This window comes from Lathyrus oleraceus, chromosome 3 (genome assembly GCF_024323335.1).
Source record: "Lathyrus oleraceus cultivar Zhongwan6 chromosome 3, CAAS_Psat_ZW6_1.0, whole genome shotgun sequence".
NCBI classification, from domain to species: Eukaryota; Viridiplantae; Streptophyta; class Magnoliopsida; order Fabales; family Fabaceae; genus Lathyrus; species Lathyrus oleraceus.
The window spans coordinates 194,251,927-194,261,971 of record NC_066581.1 but is presented as its reverse complement, the minus strand read 5'-3'; the positions used below and the strand labels follow the sequence as shown (position 1 = coordinate 194,261,971).

General features: G+C 42.6%; 1 non-coding gene across 1 annotated transcript; it reads left to right on the top strand.

Annotated features, from left to right (window-relative positions):
* The first annotated feature begins 3,020 nt into the window (after positions 1-3,020).
* Positions 3,021-3,127, top strand: LOC127133150 (small nucleolar RNA R71). Its single transcript, XR_007807143.1, has one exon. It is a non-coding gene; the product is annotated as a small nucleolar RNA R71 (small nucleolar RNA).
* Positions 3,128-10,045: the final 6,918 nt, after the last annotated feature.

Below are 10,045 nucleotides of genomic sequence, written 5' to 3'. Positions count from 1 at the left end.
TTTCAAATGGTAATCTCCAGTCAGGTGGTTGCAATATGGGTGCGGTGATTAGAGATGTTTTCAGTTGGTTGAACGCTGTTAAGCATTTTTCATCAAATATGAAGTCAACGTCTTTCATTAATAATCATGTAAGTGGCTTGGTTATTTTTGAGAAATCTTTAATTAAATGTCGGTAGAAACCGGCATGTCCTAGAAAGCTTCTTATTTCTCGAACGATTTTAGGAGGTTGAAGGTTCTCTATGATTTCGATCTTAGCTTTGTCTACTTCAATTCCTCTGTCAGATACCACGTGACCTAATACAATTCCTTGTTGAACCATGAAATGGCATTTCTCCCAGTTTAAAACGAGGTTTACTTTCACGCATCTTTCGAGTACCATTTCGAGGTTAGATAGACATCCTTCAAAACTCTGCCCGCAAATAGAAAAATCATCCATAAAGACTTCCATGATGTCGTCTATAAAATCGGCGAAGATTGCCATCATGCATCTTTGAAATGTTGCGGGAGCGTTACATAGGCCAAATGGCATTCGTCGGTAGGCGAATGTACCATAAAGGCATGTGAAGGTAGTCTTTTCTTGGTCGTCAAGATGGATTGGGATTTGAAAGAATCCTGAATAACCGTCTAGATAGCAGAAGTGAGAATGCTTAGCCAATCGTTCAAGCATTTGGTCAATGAAGGGTAGAGGGAAATGATCTTTACGAGTGGCTTTATTTAGTTTTCTATAGTCAATGCACATTCTACTTCCGGTCACAACTCTTTGTGCTATGGATTCGCCCTTCTCGTTCTTAACGACTGTAACACTTCCTTTCTTGGGTACTACATGAACGGGGCTAACCCATTGACTATCTGAGATCGGGTATATGATTCCAGCATCTAGAAGTTTCTTTACTTCATCCTTGACTACGGTACTTAGGATTGGGTTGATCCTTCTATGGTGTTCTCTATAGGTTTTACAGTCTTCCTCCAGCATAATACGATGCATACAGATTGAAGGACTTATTTCTTTTAGATCGGCGATGTTATATCCTAATGCTGTTGGATATTTGCTTAGGACATCTAATAGTTTCTCAGTTTCCATCTGTCCTAAGTCAGCCTTGACTATTACTGGTCTTTTCAGTTCAGTGTCTATGAATTCGTATCTTAGGTTCTTTGGTAGTGTTTTTAGTTCCAAGTCAGGTTTCTTTGGGCATGGCATGTGGTCGGGTGTAAGTGCTAAGCATTCGCTTAGACTTTCGTTTTGGATTGGTTCATTCCAATTATTGTCTTCAAAGATTGGAGGGATTTGGATTTTCATTATTTCAGAGTATGTGGTTTCTTCCATCTCCATCTCTCTCACGCATTCGTCTATGACATCGAGCAGATAGAAGGTGTCGTCTATAGCTGGCACTTGTAAGAATTGGGTCAAGATGAGTTCAACCTTTTCTTCTCCAACTTCGAATGTCAACTTACCTCTCTTTACGTCTATTATTGCTCCGGCGGTAGCCAAGAATGGCCTTCCTAGTATGATAGGTGTACTGGCATCTTCTTTGATGTCCATGATTATGAAATCGGTAGGAATGTAAAATTGTCCTACACGAACTGGGACATTCTCTAGTATACCGACAAGATATTTGATTGAGCGGTCAGCTAATTGAACAGACATCTTTGTCGGTCTTAATTCTCCCATACTGAGCCTTCTACAAATGGTTAATGGCATTACGCTAATGTTGGCTCCTAGATCGCATAGAGCTTTGTCTATGACGAATTTTCCAATGACACAGGGTATGGAGAAACTACCTGGGTCTTTTAGTTTGGGAGGCATGTTATTCTGGATTATGGCGCTACACTCGACAGTAAGTGTAACTGTTTCGCCATCCTCAATCTTTTTCTTATTGGATAGGATTTCCTTAAGAAATTTGGCATGGGAGGGCATTTGTGTGATGGCTTCTGTAAAGGGTACCGTAATGTTTAATTGCTTCAGAAGTTCAACAAATTTCCTAAATTGATTCGCAGTTTTAGAACTTTTGAGTCTTTAAGGATACATAATGGGTGGTTTATAAGGAGGTGGAGGCATATAAGGTTTCTCTTTCTCTTCGGCCTCTTGGGTATTATCTTTTGTTTCCTTTGGTTCATTCATCTGCTCAGTTGAGGTTTTATCTGGTTTTTGGTACATGGCAGGGTTTTGGAGTCTTGGATCTACGGGTCCGTCTACTTCTTTTCCACTCCTCAGTATAACGGCATTCGCATGTCCCTTAGGTTGCAGCTGTCCAGGAAATGTTCCAGCTGGAGCGGTTGTAGATGCTCGATGTTGAGCCACTTGTGAAATCTATGTTTCAAGCATTTTATTGTGGGTGGCTAAGGCGTCTACTTTATTCGCTAGTTGTTTAGGTTGCTCGCTAGTATGTATGTTTTGGTTCAAGAAGTCCTTGTTTGTTTGAGCTTGGGTAGCTATGAAGCTTTCCATCATCAATTCAAGATTTGACTTCCTAGGCATGTTAGGAGCATTATTAGCTGGCTTTTGATATCCAGGCGGAACAACTGGTGCTTGGCCAGGTGCATACAGGGCATTGTTATTTTTATACGAGAAATTAGGATGGTTTTTCCAACCTGGGTTGTAGGTATTTGAATAGGGATTTCCTTGTGTGTAGTTCACTTGATCGGTTGGGACTCCTGCTAATATTTGACATTCTTGTGCAGTGTGTCCAGGGTTTTCACATAACTCACAGTTTGGAGTTACAGCAGCCACGGTGGCTACGGGTGGTATGGTCAAGTTATCTAATTTTTGAACAAGGGTATCTACCTTTGCATGAACATGGTCAAGGCTACTGATTTCGTACATTCCACCCTTCGTCTGGGACTTTTCCACTGGAGTTCGTTCACCTCCCCATTGGAAATGGTTTTAGGCCATGTTTTCAATGAGTTGATAGGCTTAGGTGTATGGCTTATCCATAAGTGCACCGCCCGCGGCAGCGTCTATTGTAAGTCTTGTGTTATACAGAAGCCCATTATAAAATGTGTGAATGATCACTCAGTCTTCGAGACCGTGATGTGGACATATCCTCATCATGTCCTTGTATCTCTCCCACGCTTCGTAGAGAGATTCTACATCTTTTTGCCTGAATCCGTTGATTTGAGCTCTCAGCATAGCAGTTTTGCTCGGCGGAAAGTATCGAGATAAGAATACGTTCTTCAGTTCTTTCCATGTTGTAACGGAGTTGGAGGGCAAGGATTGCAACCAAGCCCAAGCTATGTCTCTTAGTGAGAAAGGAAAAAGGCGCAGTCTTATCGCATCTTGAGATACACCATTTGCTTTTACAGTATCGACGTACTGCACAAACTTGGTCAGGTGTTCATTAGGATCGTCTATTGGATTTCCAGCAAATTGATGTTGTTGGACGGCTGATAAGAGTGAGGATTTCAGCTCGAAATTGTTTCGATTTATAGTGGGGGCAGCAATGTTGTTGTGAGGTTCTTGTTGAGACGGGGTAGCGTAGAATTTAAGAGGACGATTCTGTGGTCCTTCTTCATCCATGTTTGGTTTTTCTTCTGATTTAGGAGGAAGGGAGATATCGGGAATACCGTACTTTTCTTGATATTCGTGTATCCGGCGTCTCACGTATAAGAAACGCTCTAATTCAGGAATTGGTGGTGCTAAGTTATCGCCTTGTGAGCGAGTACTTGGCATACAATCAGGGAAAGAAGGGAGAGAAGATTAGTTTTTGTTTTTACCTTAGTCTATACCGTGCAACAAAAGAATCGCACTATTCGACTAAAACAGCTCCCCGGCAACGGCGCCAAAAACTTGATGCTTGTAGTGGCTATATTTAAAATATAGTTTGTCAGGTACTTGACTGCAAGTGCATAGTCTAGTCACTTTAGTTTTAAAAGATATCGATCCCACAGGGACCTATGGTCAAACTAGTGTTACTAACGTCACTATGTTTAGCTAAGGGAATTGATCAGTAGAAGTTCGGGGGTAATTGTTTACTGTGGAAATTGGTAAACAACCGCTGGTCCTCCTTAGGCTTTAAAACAAAGGGTTACTTGCAGGATCGACCAGTTGATCCCAGGACATGTGCTAGTGCAAGTGAAGCTTGTCCAACTAAACAGAATGACTTTGTGAGGAACGGTTCCTAACAAAGTGTCGAAAAAGCGTAGGGTTTTTCCACACGAACGGTTTAGACAATGTTACAGCCTATAGGCGACTTGTGACCGACAACACTATAACATTCAAAAGAGGTATATGACGAACACGCTTTTGGTAAACTCTATTATCGTAATAGAATTAGTGTCGACAACGTAAACGACAACGTAAAATGATAACTCAAAAGTAAGTGAAATTAAGATAAAATGTTCAATGGGAACAATTGAAAAGTAAGGAAGTTGCATTGAAATAAATGTGGTGATTCACGTACATAGCACTCTAAAAAAACTCTTGCTTCCTCGCGCTGGGAATGGGAAGTTTTCTTACAAGTGATTTTCAGTACAAAGTGAACACCCTGAGCCCCTTGTGGGACATTCTATTTATACTAAACTAGAGGAACTGCTCATAAGCTAAAACTCCTAGAAACTAGCAGATGTTATGTCACACGATCTGCATAACCGTTGCACCCATGTCTTGCTAACTGCTCCACATTCTGGCTCTCTTATTCTTTTTGTAACTGCTGGTTATTTTAAATTTCAAATTTATCCCGCCCAGACGTTAGGGCGATGTTGTCTTCTGCACATTTGGCTATAATTCTTTAAGTCCCAAACTTCACTTTGGTCGACAAAATGGCTTGTCGACCAGGCCAGCTTCTCTTGTCGGCTTCATCCTTTGACTTGTGTTTTTCCTACTCTTGCTTGCCTCCAACACCTCTTCATCCTTTGATGGGGTATAAATTCACAGGACTCTGTCATTAACTATGCTTTCAGCATGCCTTAGAGATTTTTCGTGGTAACAAAATGCCCCCCCGAGATGCCATTTTAGACTATCGAAGTTGGTGAGATGATGGCATCTTTGAAACGTCAATTTACCCCTTACTGTTTCCACTTCTACTTAGTCGGACCTCTGTTTACCCCACGTTGATGACGTCATATAATCATGGTGGACGTTTCCTTTTTCCTTCGAGACCCACAAAATCACGTCTACGTCATTTCGCGTCTTTATGACTGAACGTGTTAGCGTGTTCGAAACCACACAACTTGGTAACACTTCTCTGGAAATTTTAACACTCCTTTCTAGCTGGATTTCGTCACTTACTTGCGTTTCTTTTTTTTATTCGCAGCGATCCCTCTAAATCTTGTAGGTTCTGCATCTGCTAACCAACCTACTCCTTCGACACAGGAGGCGCAAGTTCGACTCTGGCTGAGTCGCTGTTTCCTTTGGCTTTTTGTTTTTATTCTTAGCCATCATCTCCCTTCTTACAGGCTGCTCTTGAGAAATCCTCTGACGATGATGGGCGCCCTATTGCTCAAGTCTTGAGGAAACCCAATTCTTCTGTATGCCCCTATCTGAAGCATTCCTATTTACTCTTGTGCCTTCTTAAGAGAAATACTACGTGGTCACTAATGTCTCACTTATGTGCAGGGTCAACCACGTTCGACAGAACCTACTGTCTCCTCTCACTCCAAAAAATCCAAGAAACACAAACGCTCTGCCCCCGCAGGCTCTGAGGTATTTCTTGTCGGCTTGTTTGCTCTTCTGGCTATAATATCTGCTTATAACCTCTCTTCGTGTCTCCAGCACACTTCCCAGCATAAATCCAAAAGCCACCATGGCCACAAGAGGAAAAAACATGACTCTCCCTCCAAGAGTGGAGAAACCAAGAAGAAAAGGCATCATACAATGCCTCCTTCAGAGGTTCTTGTTGAAGACGTCGACACCATTGTGGTCGACACTTCCATCCTCAATTCGGTCCCTGATCCAGCTGTGGGAGCTTCACCGTCGACTGGCATCTCTCCTGCTGCTCCCTTGGGGAAAGCAAATCAGGATGCAGTCTCTCCTGCGTCGACACAGGTATTTACCCATTTTCCTGTTTACTCCTTTGGATTTTTGTACTTCTCTTACACAATTTTTCTTTTTGCAGGCTGATGCCTCTACTGAGCCGACTCAACCTATTCCTGACTATACTCCCGCGTTGTCGGTCTCTTCTCCAGCTCGCACATTTCAGTCTGTCGACACTACTGGTGAGTTCATCAAATTCCCTATCCAGATTAGTGATAGTGACTCTGACTCAGTCACTAGTCCTGCAACGCATCCGGACTCCAGTTCGACTAGTTCTGACTCTAGTCTTTCTTCAGCTTCCTTGCCTTTGCAGGATCCACGGGGGTCAGTAGGTGTCGACACCTACAAACAACAACCCTCTCAGATTACTCCTCCGTCGACTGTTTCTCCCTCTCCTCAGATTACTCCTCCGTCAGCTGGTTCCCCTTCGACTTTCCCGGGTCTGGCGATCAAGCCTTCTGCTTTAGAAGCAATTGCCCGGCTCCGCAATCTGGTGAAATTGCATGATGCCTCTTCAGACTCTAAGCAGCTCCATTCTGGAAAAATGGGCCCTGAGGCGACAAAGGCTAAGGATCTCATGAACAAAATCCATGTTCACGCCTTGAATCATGATCTTCCTTTCGTGCTCATGCATGAACCTGTTGTCGGTCCAGAGATCCTGAGTGTGCTTGCCCAACAAAAGGGTCTCCAGCTCTCTGATTATGCCAAGCGTGCAATGGAGGCTCTCGAACAAATTTTGGTTCCTATGCTGCACCACATTGACAGCGTCCGGGACATTGAACGCTAGATTGCTGTTACCGAGGCCTTCGTGAATGAGAAATGGGAGTTGGTGACACATGCCGACGCAGAGGTCACCAATATGTTGGGGGCTATGGAGGAGCGGCAGAAAGAATTGACTTTCAAACAAACATGGGCCACTGAAATACGTCAACAAACTGATGCCCTTCGGTGTCAAATTGCCACTCTGGACAGTGAGTTGGAATCAATTATCAAGGAGGAGTCACGTTTTATTGACGAAGTGCTAAAACCTGCTCAGGCCACTGTGGAGCAAACCACCAGTGATGCCTTAGCGGTCGGTGAAGAACTTATGGTCGTCGAAGGGAAGCTTGAAGAGCTCAAAGCCCATGCCGACACCTTGGAGCCTGCGTCCTTGCATTATAATTTTGAGCTTAAGTCTTTCCAATCTAAGTTCGGCCAGCTTTGACCGTTTCTATTGTCTGTACAAGTTTTTTGTAATATTTAAACAATGACTTCTTGCCACTTTACTGTTATCTTTCTTACTTCTAGCACTGTATATTTATTTTTTGTGCCTTTGCAGCTGATTTCTAACATAGTTATCTCCAACCTTATTCTTTCGATAGTTATTTACTCTGCCAAAATTTTGACCTCTTGAAGGAGAGGCCTATATTTTTTCAAGTACTTTCCATTCACTCTTAAAATCTGCCTATCTAGTGCCAACTCTTCGACCTTGTAGGCGTCGTTAGAAAAGGCCTGCAAAACCTTAAACGGTCCCTCCCAATTAGGGGACCATTTACCTAAAACTCTATCATTTCTGTCCATAGGCAGGATCACCCTCCAAACCAGATCATTGACAGCAAACACTTTCCCTTTCACCCTTTTATTGTAGGCTCGGGCGACTTTCTCTTTCTGTCTTTGTAGGGAGTCCAATGCTAACATTCTTTCTTCATCTACGTTGACCAATTCGTCTGTCATCATACTCCAGTAGTCTTCAGAAGGTATTTCATACTGCCTTTGGGTCCTGACCGTCTGGACCTGAATCTCTACTGGCAATATTGCGTCATGCCCATAAACCAGTCGAAATGGGGTTGTTCCAGTTGCTTCTTTTGGTGACGTTCGACATGCCGACAAAGCTTGGTCCAACGTCTTATGCCAATTTATTGGCTTCTTTCCTATGTGTTTCTTTATTAGGCTGATGATCACCTTATTAGCAGCTTCGACTTAGCCATTCGCCTGTGCGTAATAGGGGGTAGAGGTCAATAATTTGATTCCCATTTCTTTTGCAAAATCTTGCACTTTTCGACCAGTGAAAACTGACCCCTGGTTGGTTGTAATAGTTTCCGGGATGCCAAACCTGCAGATGATGTAACTCTGGACAAAGTCAATCACAACCTCTTGGTCCACATTTGTCAGTGCTACGACTTCGACCCATTTTGTGAAATAGTCGATACCGACTAACACATACCTTTGTTTTTTCGACGAGGCTGGATTTATTTCTCCTATAACATCCAGAGCCCATCCTCGAAATGGCCAGGGCTTCACAATTGTATGCAGCTCGCTTGCAGGCACATGCTGTATGCCCCCATGTAATTGGCATTCTTGACAGCCTTTAGCAAATTCAATGTAATCTTTCAGCATTGAAGGCCAATAAACTCCTGAGCGCATCAAGAGCCATTTCATCTTCAAGCCTGCTTGATGTGCCCCACACGCCCCGCCATGTATGCTTGACACCGCCACGTATGCCTCACTCTCTCCTAGGCATTTTAATAACACTCCTTCGATCGTCTTTTTGAATAATTCATCATTTACCAAGATGTAGCTAAGGGCCCTATATTTTATCTTTCGATTTGTCGACCCCACGGGATTGCATAAGTAATCGACTAGCGGTTTACGCCAATCGCTTTCATCTTCATCATCGACAGCCAGAATTTCAAAATGATTTTTATCTACGGCTCCCAACTTCACGATCTCCAAATCTGACGGTGACAACACTGTTGCTCGTACTTTCTCTCTTACCTGGACCTCTTCATCCTGGTCTTTCGACACTTTGTACCCTGAGGCCTCCTGCGCCAAATCATTTGCTCCTTGGTTTTCTTGTCGTGGAATGTGTTGGAGATTGACTTGCTCAAACCTCTTGAGTAATCTGATGGTGACCACAAAGTACATGATTAAATTTTATTTAACACACCTGTACTCTTTTGATGCTTGTTTAATCACTAACTCTGAGTCTCCCATAATTTCGACAATCCTTGCCCCCAATTCTAGCAGTAGTTCAAGTCCGGTGATCAGTGACTCATATTCTGCTTCATTATTTGTGCATACCCCTTCGATTCTGTATTTGAACTCTGCTGGAATTCCATCTGGAGAAATTATGACTCCTCCTATCCCATATTCGTGCTTATGTCTTGACCCGTAGAAGTATAGCCTCCATGGTGGTAAATCTATGCAATTCTGCGCCATTTCGACCATTGAATGGTCGACAAGAAAATCCGCTACTACCTTCCCTTTCATCGCTTTCAAGGGTACGTATGTCAGGGAGTATTCTATTAACGCTAAAGCCCATTTCCCAATTCGACTATGCAAGATTGGTTTAGATAACATGTGTTTAATAATATCAAAATGGGAAGATACGTACACATCAACAGGCTTGATATATTGTTTTAGTTTCATACAAGAGAAATACAGGCATAGACATGTTTTTCTATATCACTATACCTAGTTTCAGGATCATTAAGCATTCTACTAAGGTAATACACTGGTCTTTCGACACATTTTTCATCCTCTTGGACTAACATACTTCCTAAAGTCGATTCTGAGGCTGCAATATACAATCTCATTGGCCTATGCCTAACATGAGGGGCCAGTACTGGAGGCATAGTCAAATACGTTTTGATTTTATCGAAAGCCTCTTGGTGTTCATCCTGCCACTTGAAATCCTCGTTCTTCAGTCGAAGTAGTGGGGAGAATGCTTTTGTTTTGCCACTTAGATTTGATATAAATCTTCTAAGAAAATTTATTTTTCCCAGAAAAGATTGCAACTCCTTTTTGGTCGACGGAGGCTTGACGTCCATAATGGCTTTCATTTTGCTTTGGTTTACTTCAATACCCTTTTTATGCACCACAAAACCAAGGAAGTCGCCTGCTTGCACACAAAAAGCGCACTTTAATGGATTCATCTTTAATCCATATTTCCTCATCCTCAGAAAGGCTCTTCGAAGATGTTCGACGTGAGCATGTTGACCATTTGATTTTATCACAATATCATCAATGTATACTTGCATGAAATCTTCAATAAAATCATGGAACATTGAGTTCATTACCCTCTGGTATGTTGCTCCG